General features: G+C 41.0%; 1 long non-coding RNA gene across 1 annotated transcript in view; it reads left to right on the forward strand.

The window, feature by feature from the left end:
• LOC140705455 (uncharacterized) overlaps positions 1 to 17,191 on the forward strand; it is a 49,946-nt gene continuing 32,755 nt past the window's right edge. Inside the window, exon 1 of the long non-coding RNA XR_013544025.1 lies at positions 1 to 17,191. This exon is cut by the window's right edge and continues 19,495 nt beyond it. This is a non-coding gene — a long non-coding RNA (uncharacterized LOC140705455).

Below are 17,191 nucleotides of genomic sequence, written 5' to 3' on the forward strand. Positions count from 1 at the left end.
TGGGGGGAGCTTTCCTGGGGGGGGTCCTCTTTCTGACTATATAACTCTGGTGAAGGAGTTGTAGAAAAACATCTGAGGAAGCTTCCCTGCAAACTTGGTGTCTCTAGGTCATCAGGGGCCAGTGTTATAGCAGATGAATTAACAGATCGATTTGTTGATTCGTCAAAGAATACAGTATTCGTATATTTGTATTTGTTGATTCATTAACCTTGACGAATAATGGATCAAAACAAATTGCCATTTTTTTTAATTCGTCCACATCTCTACTTCTCTCTCAAACACAATTGTCAGGGCTGTTTTTCAACAAGTGTGAATTCTGACCAATACTACAGAGCAAAATAAGGACGAAACAGATTTTTCTTTTACTGGCTTTTATCTGAGGAGAATGAAAATTTCTCAGAGGACATATTTGAGGATTTTTCCTGCCCCCTTCCTGAAATAGTTTCTTTCTACACATCACTCTTCTTTTGCAAATTTTCTTTCCAACCACCTTAACATAAGAACATAAGAACATAAGATGAGCCCTGATGTATCAGACTAAGGGCCCATCTAGTCCAGCTTCCTGTATCTCACAGTGGCCCCACCAGATGCCTCTGGGAGCACACGAGACCAGTAGATACCTGTCTCCTGGTACCCCTCCCTTGCATCTGGCATTCTGAAGTACCTTAATTTGAAGCCTGAAGATTATTCTGTACATCCCTGTGACATTTGCCCCTTTGTGACCCCTGTTTTTCTCCCCAAAACAGAGAGCTCATGAAGGGAAAAAAAAAAACACCTTTTCACATGCTGCCACCAGTTGATTTCTTTATTAACGTACTTAGGAAAGACAAAGGTCCATTCATCACTGTCTTTTGAATAAAACAGGTTTATTGATTACAGATGTTTCTATAATAATTCATACATATCTTCTTCAGGTTCATCAAGCATCAATAATAATCTTCTATATTATCTTACAGGTTACTATTCACTCCTCAGACTAATCACTTCTCAGATTCCCAACTATCTCTCTCTCTCCCTTCAAACTCAGATCCAGCCCGTAAACTAAACTCCTTCTCTCTGGCTCTGCCTTTTAACATCTCTAGTGGCCCCCACCTCTCAATCACATCAGCATAAAACATGAATAATGCATGACTTATTTAACATAATAAGGGTGAACGCCAGGATCCCCATTATGGCTTGTAACCTGTGATGGACTTTCCCTCCAGGAATCTGTCCAATCCCCCTTTAAAGGCATCTAGGCCAGATGCCATCACCACATCCTGTGGCAAGGAGTTCCACAGACTAACAACATGTTGGGTGAATAAATATTTTCTTTTGTCTGTTCTCACTCTCCCAACACTCAATTTGAGTGGATGTCCCCTGGTTCTTACAGCAATAGCTACAATTTCCCCCACAAAATGTCCTGCAGTAATGCTAGGCCTGGGGAAAATGGAAGACGGAATATAAAATCTTAGTAAAGCTGAGAAAGCATTGGTGCTGCTCCCAGTTGTAATACTGAACCTGACCCCTAGAAACTTTGGGGGAGTAGCTTCCCCTCTGATAAAATTTATTGAAATGATTTACCACTTTATCTCCCATAAGCAGTTTAGAAAATTCTGAGAACATAGCAGTTGTTCTTTTTGCTTCTTTTTATATCCTAGACAGGAGTTCTTCCATGGTACCTCATGATTCTTCAGCTGATTACTGTTCATTGGGGAGAAACACTAAAACCACTGACCTATTGTTGTGACACAAACCTTTGCAAAGGTCAGTCTGGCAGGCATTCAAGGTCTAAAGATATATGGACATAAAAAGCATTTTGATGTCTTAAACCCTTATTACTCTGGCAGAATTAGAGAGATTAAAATTTCTGGAAGACATTGTACTTGTCTTGGGTGATTGCTCAGCCACTGAAACATAGAAAGCAAATAATGGGTTACATCATTGGGTGATGTGCCGTGACAAGATTTAGCAGAACACTGTGGAATACGAACAGGGGACTCTCATAAGCTTGTTTAGTATATTCTTTATTTTGTTTTGTAGCAAATTTTAATCCCTCCATTCTTAATAGAGTATGCAGAGCAGACAATGATTTGATAGGAAGTCCATTATAATAAATTGAAACTAGTAAGAGTACTTGATTTGGTCTTTCTTTAATAATTTATAATAGCTGTCCAACAAGAGTGACAACATTCAGTCCAGCAGGCCTGACCTTCAGATATACTCCCTGGCCAATGCATCACCTTGGAGTGTGGGTCAGTGGAACTGCAGATACAACATCATAGATGATATGTAATAGTTGCAAATCTTCCTATTCCAGGTAGTCAGGTGAAATCAAAGAGCCAATCCTATATTTCTCTCTAACAGAATACTCCCAGAACAGTTGCACTTCCTTTTTCAGTGCAATACAATACTGAGGGATGGCAACAGGATTTTGTGTTGTGCATGCACATTAGAGAACTGGTCTAAGTCAATACAAATAGCACTAACATTGGTTTCTATTCCAGAGGAATCAGGAAGAAATGTCAACTAAAGTCAAGTTGGCTGAGGTCCCACCACTGAGAAAAAGAATGCTTATGGGAGAACAAGAAATATTTTATTCCAATTGTATGAAAGACAACAGTTGTGAAATAAAGTCTCCCTGTTTCAGCTAATTATCAGGTATGATTATGGTTGCATTTCGCAAACAAACAACTTTCTACCATATCTATTGCCTTTTCTCATTGCAGTATTTTATTTTCCCCAATCACTATCTGGGCAAATATGTCTCCTGCTTTTGTTTTGTTTTGGTGACCCATGAAGCTGAGAAGCAATAGTAATGTACTCTGATGTGAAGAGTGTTTGATAAATCCCTCATTGTCATTAATTTATGAGGTTTCTTGAGTCCACGAGAAACCTCAGCAAAACATTTCAAAGTCAGGACAACCTTATTATGCAGACACTGCTGTTGCACCAACAGTGATCTCCATGAAGAGAACCCACCCTCCATTTCCAATGGCAACACTTGCATGAGCAGTATAATTCAGTGTTACTATACTGGTATAACTGTTTAGTCCATGGAAGCTCAACAGGATTCCGGTTACTATAATTAACTTCCTTCTTAGCTAAGTGCTGAATGTCAAAGGATGCTTGGTTGTCTTTGCCCCAAAATGTTGAATTGCTAAAAGCTCTAAATGAACAAACTGCTCTACTGCGGAACAACTCTGATATCCTACAGGAGAATAATAAAGATAATATATGCTTGCGAAGTGGTGCGCTGAATTGTGCAAACAGCACAGCCAAATACCATAATATTTCTTTCTTTGACATTTGTTGTAAACTTAGCAAACCAAACAGAATCCCAATGACTAAGGGTTTCCATGAGTATTTCACAAAAGTTATTGAAGACTCACCATATTAATCTCAGATTTGTTTTACTTAAGTGACTGTAATAGCTTTATTTTTCAGAAAATAATAAAATTGAGGGGCAATTTTATTTGTTTTGCTAACATCAAATGCTCGTGGTATTGGATTCTTTTTTTTTTAAAAAAAGGACTTATTTTATCTGTATGCCGTACAGAGAAAATATCATTGAGCAGGTGAGATAGCCATAGTTGGTAGTGTAAGCTTGGTACAATGGCAATTAGGCCATCTCAGTTTCCCAAATAAATAAATAAATAAATAAATAAATAAATAAATAAATAAATAAATAAATAAATAAATAAATAAACAAACAAACAAACAAATAAATAAATAAATAAAATACAGCATTTGCTTTTTTGTTTGTTTTGTTTTTTAAAAATTTAGTATCTGAAAGAGCATTACCTAACCCAACAATTTAGGAAATCAATGGTACATATTAAGAGGGAAGGAAGGTTAACTTGGGGATTCCAGTGGTAAAAAGGAAATTCACAGCAGTTTATAGAACAGTTCTTATTCATGGTATGTGAAAAACATGAAATGCAACTGTAGTGGGGTAGGATAAAGCCAATGATACACTTTTTTTACTAGATATAAGTGTATACTGTATGTGGGTGAACCCTGATCTCAGTAGGTGCAGACCTTTTCAAAGGTCACCACTTAAGCACTGGTATGAATCACCAGTTAACCAGTCATGGTCATGGAAAAGGTTAGCTGTGCCCTTTAACAATGCTGCTCCAAAATCTGTGGCCTGAATAGATTACCTAATGACATAGTGACTACACACACACTGCAAATGTATGGTAGTTACTGTTTCTTCCCCCATTCTCAAACCACTTCAAAATAAAGCCAAACCAGCACGGCAAATGAAAGGAGCAGTTCGGGCCAGAATGCCCATGGGTACAGTGCTACCCGACTAAGGTAGAATAGGTCCCAGGGGGCATTCTGACCTCTGTTCACAGTGATGGTTAGAATTAAAGTTGCTGGAAAGCGAACTATGTGTCTCTCTGTAAAAACGTAAGGTAAAAAGCATGGTGCCTCCTGAACATCTGCCTCCTCCAGGCAAATGCTCGATCCTTCCTTTTTTTTTTTTTGTGCTTTTTATTTTTTATAAGGGATAACAGAAAGGAAAAGGGAATTGGGATTGATGAGGAAGAGGGGAGACAATAACATACTTTCATCCATTCTATACCTATTGCCATATCAAGATTTTAAATTATTCTATTTACTCTTTTCTGCCTTCTAGATTCAGTTCTCCTTTCAATATGTACTGTTCACAAGCTGCCTGTTGATTCTGTCCACTTGTTAAATAGATCCCATCTTTCTGTTGCCTTTTGCAAGGGATAGTCCTTCATGACTTCTGATAAAATGTCAATTTCGGCTATTTCCCGAATCTTTTCAATAAGATCTTCTTGTTTCGGTACCGTTGATCTTTTCCAATTTTTAGCATATAAAATTCTAGCTGCCGCAAATGCTCGATCCTTCCTGAAGGGCTTTTAATCCCAACCCTAAATGTCCTCAGAATGAGTGGTATTCCTTAGGGCTAAATGCCTATTTCAGAATTAACTTGAAGGGAGATCATAAGCACAGACCATATTGTTTCAAATATTGGGGAAAGGGCTATCAGAAGGGAATGCACATAGTCCTGTACAATTGGAAGACAAAAGAGTAAGCTTGATCCCCGTGATTTATTTAAAACAAACATTTTCCTGTAAAATAAAGTGGGATTCAGCTGAATCCTACCTTATTATTATAATGCAAGCATATTTTGGAGGTGTGGGAGGAAATCAAGCAGTGCTTACTCTATTATTATGCTGACAAGCATAACAGTAGCCAAACATGAGCGAGAAACATTCCTCACAGCATTTTTGAGCTCAAATTTATTTCTTGTTCAACTGATGCTGACTGCTAGCACAGTCTTTTCCTCTGGATTTCATCCTCTGATATATAAGAATTTTAAGCAATCTTGTGCAGGCCAGTGCATAGTGCTCAAAGGGCAAACTTAGAAAACACGTCTCTGGAGTTACTGCTGGATTGCTTCGACTGAAAAACATTTTAAAATCTGAATCCAAAGAGAATTCAAGTATATTGTTGTCAGGCTTATGCATGTACTGGCATTTGGGACACTTGCCCTGGTTTCTGCATTTGCAATAAATTCTCTAGTTGCTTGGAGGGAGAACTTGGCAGGAGATGTAGTTTTCTGAAAGCGAAGGACGCTTAATGCATCCTTGGAAATGATGCCAATTCAAAATGCAGGATAACCCAGTAATACCGCCCCCCAGACTCTCAGGCTAAGGATCTTCTTCTAAGCAGCTAAATGTCAAGGGCCAAAATAGCTTGAAGGTGCTTTGTAGAGTTGCTGGGTCAAGAGCTTCCCATTCCCTGAGAGCAGGGAGTGAGTGGGCACTTGTGTATCACATGGGGATAGGCAATTGTATAACAACCACAGAACAGTACTGCATCTATGTTTCCTATGTGCATGTGTGACAGAGTGGAAGAGAAAAAGTGGATTTCCTGCACTAGTATCTAAACAAATACAATGGTGCAGAACATGCATATACGTACATCCATTCACAGTGAGTCAGTTAGCTCTGTTGCCAGTTGGAAGTAGGAAGGAGATGGGCACCCAGGGAGGTTAAGCCAAGGAAAAAAGTATTTATAGGATAGGGCACATGGAACCAGAAGGGTTGGTTTAACAAACAGAGCCGTGTCAGATAGACAAGGAAGCTAGTTGCTAAACAGCTTAATTTAAATTGGCCAGTTGATAACAAAGCTTGGCTGCAGGATTTCACCTGCTGGATTCCCTGGAAGGAAGTGCTTTCATTCAAGGAGACTTCATATTCCTGAGGAGACTTATTCTTTCAAAGATTTTTTCTCCATGCAGCCAACCACTTTGTCAGGGAGCTTGTATCCAAGCTTATACCTTCAACCTGTGGAATTCATGTGGGCTGGGAAAGGGGCCCAGCCTCTTCTGATTGATCCCCAGAGCCATCTTTATCAGAGGATTCAGATTCTTGATCAAATGCTGAGATGTCATAATTTGGGTGCTTGGCCTCCTATACTTCTGAGGGCCAATAGAATGACTGAATAAGTAAGTAAGTAAGTAAGTAAGTAAGTAAGTAAGTAAGTAAGTAAGTAAGTAAGAAAGAAAGAAAGAAAGAAAGAAAGAAAGAAAGAAAGAAAGAAAGAAAGAAAGAAAGAAAGAAAGAAAGAAAGAAAGAAAGAAAGAAAGAAAGAAAGAAAGAAAGAAAGAAAGAAAGAAAGAAAGAAAGAAAGAAAGAGAGAAGGATGGATGGATGGATGGATGGATGGATGGATGGATGGATGGATGGATGGATGGATGGATGGATGGATGGATGGATGGATGGATGGATGGATGGATCCAGCAGCTCCTCACCATTGATGGGTTCAAGGGACGGTGACTTGCCTTCACTGAAAAACTCAAGCAAATCTATAACACCAGGCTTTTAAACAATCACACACAAAATACACTCACACTTTCTCCTCCTTCAAAACCACATATCCTAAGACGTGCCTCCCTACCCAGATATGGGAGAAAGATAGATAATCTTTGAGATTTCACCTAATACCTTGAGACCTGGCAAGCCCCAGTACTATTATTGTTACCTTAGTGGGCTAACAGACACAGTAGTTCTCTATCATTCTGGTAAGGGACACTATTAAAGAAGTGGGAGAAAATCATATCATACCTCCTTATCATGGCTTAAGAAAGAACAGTAGCATCAGTTCCTTCCACATAATTTTAATGTTCCAGCTCTGCCAAACAGAAAAGGGAATGAGCACATTTTCAACAGTTCCCTGGCTATTACCTATAATATATAAAAAAGGCATTGTGAATTAGGGCTGAAGAAAATGAAGCTTACTTTTGATTGGTTTCTATTTTGAATCTCATTTTCCCCACCTGGTAGCAAATAAGTCTTTCAGTAGAGAAGAGGTGGCGAAAGATAATGACTTCATGATGAGATTATAGACTTCTTTTCCAGATGTTCTTCCCAGTTACAATCATGAAGTGTTGCAAAATTCACGGGACAGGAAGGGGTTATGGGCATTCCCTTGCTTGGTACACTGTAATGTTTTTTGCATTTAAAGGGGTTTCTTTGTAAAGGCCTGTCAAATTTGATAAATTCTCCTGTGGGATATAAAAGCTAGACTTTCAGAAATAGAACATAAAAAGTTTCCTTGGTAGGCAACATTTGCTGCAATTGCATACTTGTGAAATATTTCCCTATTTTGGGTCTCTGTGTGTGAGCTTTTTTCCCTACATTAAGCCCTATGGCTAATAATAACTTTGAAAACAATCTAAAAATGGAAAGAGTTCAACAGTTTTAGATTCCCTTGTGATCTTCATATGATGCTATATCGCTCAAGGATCTGCTCTGGATCAAGGTGGGATGCTCTGGGGTTTTTTATTGGCCTTCTTGAAATGGAATGTCTTGACACAAACACACTCTGTTGAAAAGGAAGTTAACCAATGCAAAAAAATTTCAGTCCCACAAGGGAGTGAAGAGAACACAGTGACAATTAAAAAAAAAACACCAGTGTCCACACTACTAAAACAAAACAAAGAAAAAAACATGCTATTTTTGCATAAAAACCTTACTTTGCACAAAATACAAGGTTTTCAATGCCAATATAATTGTTCAAAATGCAGATTCCCCCCCCCCCAAAAAAAAAACATGTCTGTAAAATTTCCAGGGCAAAGGACATAAATGTAAATAATGCATAAAAATCTCGCCCAACAGGGAGATGAGTTATTTTTTTTCTTTTTTCTTACCAGTGAGAATACAATTCAATGAAACAGTAAAGACAACACTGGAAGAATTGAATATTGGCCACGCCATTAGGGAAGCTGTCACACAGAAGTGAAGAGTCTGGTAAAATGTTGTCAAACAAGGGGCTAAATAATTTGAAACAAAGAGAATCAATGATGCAGTAAGAAGAGAGAAGTGAGAAATCAAGGATGCAACTTCTCAACAGCCCCACAATCTGCCTCCACTGCTTATGTGTCTTCTGGGCTTGTATTGGGATAGTTAATTACACATGTGTCTATCAACGTGGCCACCACTCAACCCTAATCACTCACTTCTTCCTTGGTTCTTCCCTAAATGATGAATCTGAAGGTGTGATTCAATAGTTTTAAAGGTATGCACCTGATTGCACCAGAAAGGGTGGTTTTAATGACAACAATCTCCTTCAAAGTGACTGTTCTTCAAGAGAATCAGTCCAGCCTGGCTCCAAATATGAGCAGCCCCACAGCTGTGCCAAAAAAAGTCCAGCTTGGGCACAGAGAGGAGTAAGGCTGGAGTGCATTTCACCATGTGTTGTGTGACCACCAGGAAATAGATCACACCATATCATCCCTCAAGCAGTCCAAACTGCAATCTATTTCTCATAAGTCATGTTGAAGCACGCTTTTGGAACCGCAACAGAAGGCATCTATCTCCGGACCAGATCAGATGGAAAGCTCTTTAATCTCTCTAAATTGAGAGCAAAGTCCAGCTGAAATACATGTGGGACATCCTCTTCGCTGATGATGCAGCTATTGTTCCCCATTCTGCCAAAGACCACCAACAACTCATGAATCATTTTAGCAAGGCCTGCCAAGATTTTGGATTAACAATCAGCCTGAAGAAAAGACAAGTCATGGCCAGGATGTGGACTCATCTCCCTCTATTACCATCTCTACACAAGAATTGGAGTTTGTTCATGATTTCATGTACCTTGGCTCAACGATCTCTGACACACTCTCTCTAGATGTCGAGCTGAATAAATGCATTGGCAAAGCAGCTACCATATTCTCTAGAGTCACAAAGAGAGTATGGCTTGACAAAAAACTGATGACATATACGAAGATCCAAGTCTATAGAGCTTGTGTCCTGTACTGTAGTGAGTCCTGGACCCTTTGTACACGGCAGGAGAGAAAGTTGAACACATTCCATATGTGTTGTCTCCGACACATTTTTGCATCACCTGGCAGGACAAAGTTCCAAATAGTGTAGTCCTAGAACGAGTTGGAATTGTTGGCATGTATACATTATTGAAACAGCAATGTCTACATTGGCTTGGGCATGTAATGAGAATGGCTGATGGTCAGATTCCAAAAGATCTCCTGTATGAGAATTAGTGCAGGGAAAGCGCCCTGGAGGGAGACCATAGCAGTGATACAAGGATATCTGCAAGCAGGATCTGAAGGCTTTAGGAATGGACCTCAACAGATGGGAAACCTTGACATCTGAATGTTCAGCCTGGAGGCAGGCAATGCATCATTGCCTCTCCCAATTTGAAGAAACACTTGTTCAGCAGGCCGAGGCAAAGAGGAAGTCCCAAAACCAGCTAAATCAGGGAGCTGGACAGGGGACAGATTGTATCTGTCTTCAGTGTGGAAGGAATTGTCACTCTCAAATTGGCCTTCTCAGCCACACTAGATGCTGTTCCAAGACCTCTCTTCAGAGCATGTTGCCATAGTCTCTCGAGACTGAAGGATGCCTACCTTCCCTACCCCTGTGTGATCACACCCTGAATCCAATGGAGCTTGTCTTCTTTGACAACGAAGGACAAACCATTGCATTCCTGCTGGGCATATAGAGAATCTAGGGTTTGCACTTTCATTATTTTGATGACACTTCATTGAGCAATAGATAGGTCTGAATGTTTCAGAGGCTCAGGAAACTGTACGGACAGGGGCACTTCAAGCCTACAGCTCTATATCTCTGTTTGAAGAAACAGTGAAATGCAAAGATGAGGAGTATCTTATTGCTTGATTCACCTTCTTCAAGCTAGTCAGGTCACATCACCCTCAGGTGGTTGGCAGAGGAGAAATAAATGGTGACAGGATCAGGACAATGAAGAAATGTTTGGTTACTGTCAGGAAGACCATGACATAGGTTGGTGGCAATGACATAAGGAACAAGGTAGATTGAGTCTGTGTTAGACACAGGAAGTATTGAGGTGGTGATGGAATCATAACAATGGAAGAGATCATGCTAGCTATTCGGGATCCACTCCCTGAGCATCTCACTTCTCTACCTTGAGGGAGAAGTCTAACAGAACTCAAGATGGATCAGACTTCAATATGCCCTGCTCTTTTACAGTCAGGCTGCTTGCATTCACTTGCCTCTTGCCTAGAAACAGACCTCCAATCTCTTATCCTCAGCCATTTCCAACATCAACACCTGCCTCTGCTTGTCTCCCTAAAATCCCGGTGTCCTTACCTCCCCACCCTTACAGCTCTATTCCCTGCCAATCCACTTCTGCTTCTCCTCCATATGCCCTGCTCCACCTTCAATTCCCTTTTCTTCTCCTCTGTGTTTACCTCTATATCCTTTTCCTGCTTCTCCCTTGGTTTCCACCTTCTCCACTTTGCTGCCTTCTGGAGTTTCACTGCTGGGCAACTGCGCATGTCTGCCAATGACATAATAGGGTTCCACAATGGTCAGGACCTCCACCGAGTTCTTCTCAGCACCAGCCAAGTGCCCTCTGGCTCTTTCTAACAATGTCATAAATCAGTGTTATACACCTTACACAGAAGGGTTGAGATGAAGGAAAGCATAAAAAGGATGTGTTTAAATTTGGAATTAGAAGCTAGAAGTCCTGGAGCCAAAGCAGATCTCTTGAGCAGTGATGTGTGGCCTTAAGTTGCCAATCCAATAACAAAAGCAGAGTGTGAAGGTAGCAGTAACTGCTAAAATTCAGGGTCATTGTTGGTCTGACATAAAGCAAGGCAAATAAGACTTGCACTTACTTGACAAATCTGGTAGCCAGTGGCAGTGCTGTGCATCTAAAAACCACTACAGTATTTTGATTTCCCACCATGTCCTAGAGAAGTGTTCTACAACTTTCAAGGGCATAGAGGCTAGCATTCTGTCTTTGTGATCTTCTGAGGCTCCCCAAGCCACCAAAAATCCACTAAAATACCAAAACAAACAAACAAACAAAAAATAACCTGGAAGTAGCTAGAAGTCCACATCTAATATTGAAATCTTGGGGTTGGGAGGTGTTACATGATGCATGGTGAGCATGTAACCTGTTTATAGGTTGAAGCATCACTCCCAGAAACTTACTTATTTATTTATTTATTTATTTATTTATTTATTTATTTATTTATTTATTTATTCATACATACCCCGCCTATCTGGCCCACATGGTATATTGTGTGTAAAATGAAATTGCAGCTATATTGAATTCCTTGTGAGAAAATTGAACACAACATACCATTTACAGTACTAAGTGAGCCTCGTGGCACAGTGGTTAAACCGCTGTACTGCAGCCAAAACAGTGCTCATGACCCGGGGTTCAATCCCAGGTAGCCGGCTCAAGGTTGACTCAGCCTTCTATCCTTCCAAGGTCGGTAAAATGAGTACCCAGCTTGCTGGGGGGGGGGGCAATGTGTAGCCTGCAAAATTAACTTGTAAACCGCCCAGAGAGTGCTTGAAGCGCTATGGGGCAGTATATAAACAGCACGCTTTGCTTTGCTTTGCTTTACTTTGACCAATTATTTTTCAAAAACATGACCAAGACAGCTCTATGTAAGAAGGAGTTCGTGAACCAAGGCAAGAAGATCCCTGTCCTTTAAATTTATGGAGGACTTCCCCCCCAAGCAGCTTCCCTCAGGCACAGGGTTCTGACACATTTCATGGACCTGTGAGAGGCCTTATCTCTTCCATTCTTCTCTTGCTTCTCAAAGAGACCTTCTAGTGAAAACAGTTGCTAGGAATATAAATCAGTCCTAAGATTAGCTCACAACAGCTACTAGCCTGCAGAGACCTTTACTAGCTTTCTGAGGACTAAGAGAGGATGGATGGAGACCTCCATGCCTCCTGTAGCAACATGAACTACATTAATAGTGGGTGTAGAAGAAGTGGAATCCCCCTTTTGTCAGCTTGCTTAGTTTCTCTGTTGGGGACAGAGGGAAAATACAACAGTTCTTCTTAGCCCCCTGTAGGTAATCCTTGGTCTCCCATGAGTTCTACAGAAATGCTTAAATTATGGTTAGCTTAACTGGCAGGAGAAGGCCGCTGGCCATGGAGAATATTGCTGTTGATTTTTATACATGCCTATGTTACACCTTCTTACAAAATCATAACATTGTGCTCAATCTCTATGCCTTCTGCAGAACATGGGTTTTAGAAGTTTAAACCTATCAAGCTCTAAAGGCTTCCTGTGACTAAAGGAAAATTCCTACCCTTTTGGCTGTTCTTATATTGGTGGAATGTAAAATGACAAAAATTTCAATCCAATTGGAGAATGCAAGTCATGTGCAAAATGTAAAGCAATTCAGGAATTCAGCTTGTGATTATATTCCACAGTTTTGAACACTAATCACTGTAAAGTTTATAATCCCACAGGGAGATGTGAAATATAACTGTGTGTGTTGGTACATGCCACATCATTGGAAAAGAATTTATCCAAAGGCAATGCAAGTGCTGGGATTAGATTAGATAAAATATCCCATTCATAGAAGTCAGACAGAATGACTTTTCATCTTGCCCAATAGTCTTTCTGATGTGTCGTCTCTTATTCTTCACAAATCCAAACCCTGTTTTCTATTCATACAACAAAATCAGCAAGATCAACAATATTCTACTAAGCGTCGTGCTGCTATTCACAAAAGCATATCCACTTTAGGCAGTAAGGTTGCTGTTGCTGCTGTTTTTAAGAAAATGATCTAAAATAAATTAATTGAAGATGTGGCACTGATTGTCACAAATGCTGGTGTTCCATAAATAATGGGATGCAATAAGGCTGATGTTATTATATTAATGGAGTGTACAATTATACTACCTTCAGCCTATCTAGCAATAGCAATGTTGCCTTTATTTTAAATGCATCTTTGCTGTTGCTACTGTGCATTCTTTTAAGTCATTGTTGCAGATATTAGAATTACAAGAAAAGGCAGAAAAGTAACAAGAGAGTTCTGGTGTGGTGCTGCAACACAAAGAACTATGACGGTCTCTCTCACGCACATGCACACAGGAACACACTAGCAATACAGAGAGAGGCTCCTCCAAAGTGGCCTGGCTTGCTGCCATCATAGTATCCAGAGAGCTCAGCACAGGGCAATTTTAAGGCGTTCCAGCAAACAGCTCCTTATTGTTCTATAGCATAATGGCCATTGGACCTTCCCTTTAAGTCCAGAAGCTTGACTGCACATTCCCTCTAAGCTCAGAAGGTTGGCTGCATTCCTGGATAGAAAATTTGGGAAATAAAGGCCTTCTCGCTTCCAGAAAGGGTGTCCTGGGAACCACTCTCATTGAAGGCCATATCCCAGCATTTTCTGGATCTGTTTTTCATGAGGCGTCCATTTAGAGACACAGAGGGCAGCCAGCTCTGCAGAAAAGCAGAAAAGGAAAGAGCTGACAAAGAGCCACTGGTAACCCACTTAGTTTCAGTTCCTAGGACAGAAACTGTCCATATGGAGCAGGAACACCTATTCTGTCTCAAACAAAGTATCTTTAGGACCACGTATCCTAAAACAATTTTCAGCCCTGGTCCCTGTCTCTTTCAATACCTGGAGAGAGAGACAAAAGTCTTTAGGTCCTAAGTGCAACTGTCATCTATGATACCCCAGGGCTTTCTCCACCAGAAACAAATGTTGAATTTCTTGGTTTTCTTCTTTCACGGTGCCCGTGAGATATATTTATTTTTAAAAGTCTGTGGAAAAAGGAATCCCAAATTGCCCCCTCTTCCTCTTCTGAAAGAAGTGGGGATCTTCAAAAGACATAAGAATTTAGAAAAGGTTATTTGCAACTAAGCTCTTCAAATACTAGTTTAGCCAAATAAGAATGAATGTGTGGGTATAGGTTTCCCTCTGGCTTAGTTTATCAAATGGAATGGGAAGCTTTACTGAGAGTTGTGTTTGTTAAACCACAATTAAAAATGCAATGCTACTTAAGTCTCTGCAAAAGCCTGTCATGTTAAATTCAGTGGGATGTTCTCTCATGTAAAAGTGCATAAACTGTAACCTTAAAAAGGAACACAGATTATTCCCTAAACCTAGGTTTATACCTCACTTTCCTCATTGTACTGCTTATTGCTATCATGTTTTTGACTAGAGAAACTAATTCCAGTTTTGTTTTGATAAAAAATGGACAGTGGTTTGAGGTTTCTCTATGTGTATACAGTCACTTCTCTTGCTTCAGACTTAGGGGGCAATTATATTACTGAAATACTTTTGAATATGTGGCAGTGTTATTAAAATTGATTAAAAGTCATGTGGCAGTCATGTGCTATTTCAATTGCTATGCTGTAGTGCACCGGCAAGGAAGCCAGCTGCAGAAACTAGATCCCATTGGAGGGCTGAGTGGTGGCAGCACTGAGGGAGAGCAGGGCAAAACTCTATGGGTTTTTCTATTTAATTCTTGCTATCTGATAGAGCACTATACCACATAGCAAGAATTTTGTAAAAAAAAAAAATAACACCATAGCAGCTGGGCCAAGTGGCTATGAGAGGAAGCCAGCACAAGGGCTCATTAGAAATTAAGGCCAACAGAGGCATTCACATATGCCAAACTGATTTAAATCAAATTTCTTTTACATTCAAATTAAAATAAATGCCCCTCTTGTTGCTAATAATTTTTTTTAAAGTGAGTTAATGGGGTGGAGAAGTGTTGTCCTAAAAATGAAAACTAATTTTTTAAATGTGCTTCAGAGCAATGCATTAAAAGTGAATGTATTATTTAAAAACTACAGCTGGAAGTATAGTTTATATCAGAAAATTAAAAAAACACCTTCACTTGTTTTGGGATGTAGTTACTGATAAGATAAGAAGGCAGAAGTAGCTCATAGATTTTTTTTTTTGCCATGAAAAAAGTAAACAATAGATGTAATAAGAAAACGGGGGTGGGGGGAGAGAATAAACATTGCTATGAATGGAGAAATATCTTATCAGGAGAAGACAAAGAAAGGCATATGCCTTATTTTGTCCTTTTTGCATGGCAACATGGCTTATCCAAAGAGGATGTAGCAGCATGATAGCAGGATGCTTGAAATGACAAGCAGCATGAACACCTTGGACTTTGGCTGGGTGAGAAAATACTTTACCGTCCCAACCCCGGAATGAAGATATGAGACAAGAATTATGAGTTAATCATGAGCCACACTTTATTAAACATAATCAGTGTTACCATCCTTTGGCAAAGGGGAGTCCTGCCGTAGTGTGGAATCAGGTTTAAATACAGAGGTCTCAAAGGACCCCTTAAGCCAGTGGTCCCTAACCTTGGGCCTCCAGATGTTCTTGGATTTCAACTCCCAGAAATCCTGGCCAGCAGAGGTGATGGTGAAGGCTTCTGGGAGCTGTACTCCAAGAACATCTGGAGGCCCAAGGTTGAGGACCACTGCCTTAAGCAACAAATTGGCGAGTCCCTGGCCCCATGTTCTCTTGGTCTTAAAGACAGAGAGAACCTGGCTGCCCCCAATTTAACCACCCCTGGGCCTCAAGCCAGCTTCTCCTTGTTGACTGTTGGTCCAGGTGTTGCCCCAGCGCATCATTCCCCCCCAATCACTGTAATCACACGATCCACCACATGGGGAGGTCAGATGGGCTATAGCTTACCTGAGTTTGCAATGGGACCAACCAACAAAACCTGTTATATCCTCACTACCCACCACAGTATAGGGACTAGCCAAGCTAAGTCCCATGCCTGCCATCGAGCTCACCAAGCTCCAACAGCAGCCCCCCCTTGATGTCTTCAAGGAAGACATCCAAATCCCATTCAGACAGATGTACACCATCGTTCTGAAAAAAACAGGCTTATCCAAGTGGATCCTCTGGTGAACAATCACCCATCCAAGGCCACTGCAATCAGCTCTGCAAACTACCCTGCTAACACTACTTCATGCAGCGTTAGTGGGCCAATGCCTTGCATCCCTCCATACCAGCTGAGGGATGGTCCTTGGCCATACAGTGTTCATAGCATGATACGGTGCTTTCACCGATTGGAAAACTCAGGCCTATCCGTGGATCCTCTGGTGACCAAGCGCCGATCCAGGCCGCTGCAGACAGCTCTGCAGGCTACCCAGCTAATACTCCTTCATCAAGCATTAGTGGGCCAAAAAATGCCTCACATCCCTTTGTGACAGCCGAGGGATGATCATCGGCCATACACTGTTCATAGCAGGGTACCGTGCCATCAGTGCTCGAAAAAAATTCAGGCCTCTACATGGATCCTCTGGTGACCAAGCACCGACTCAGGCGACTGCAGATAGCTCTGCAGACCACCCTCCTAACTGTCTTTCGTGCAGTGTTAGCGGGCCAAAAATGCTCACATCCCTCCATGCCGGCTCAGGAATTATCATTGACCATACAATGTCCATAGCAGGGTACGTAACCCTCAATCATGTAAGATCACGAATCGCATCAAGGATCAAGGCCTTTCCACAGATCCTGGCCAGGTCATTACTGCCCAAGTGTACTACTGACACATCTGGGGGATGTTGACCAAAGGCAGCCGCACAGCAAAGCTGGCCTCACAGCATCCCACAGCATCCTTTCCCTGTGATAGAGCTCTAGCTCCCAGTCCAAGACTGCTCCCCCATGGGGACATGGCAGCGTACTGAGCTGCCCAAAACATAGCTGCAGCCAACAATCATGATGTGCTTCCTCTCATCACCGTTAAAGCATCTGCAAGATAAAACAAACCAGACCCCTGCCTAGACGTTAGGGGGTGCCTCGCTAATCGGCCTTGGATCAATGGATGTGAATCTGTACCGTCTCGTTGGCAAACAACCTGCCATTGTAAAGCTACTCCAGTTCTGTCTCCCTTTCCAGTGGCTACCACTTCATTAATCCTCAGGG

The sequence above is a fragment of the Pogona vitticeps genome, chromosome 3, assembly GCF_051106095.1.
Source record: "Pogona vitticeps strain Pit_001003342236 chromosome 3, PviZW2.1, whole genome shotgun sequence".
Taxonomy (NCBI): domain Eukaryota; kingdom Metazoa; phylum Chordata; class Lepidosauria; order Squamata; family Agamidae; genus Pogona; species Pogona vitticeps.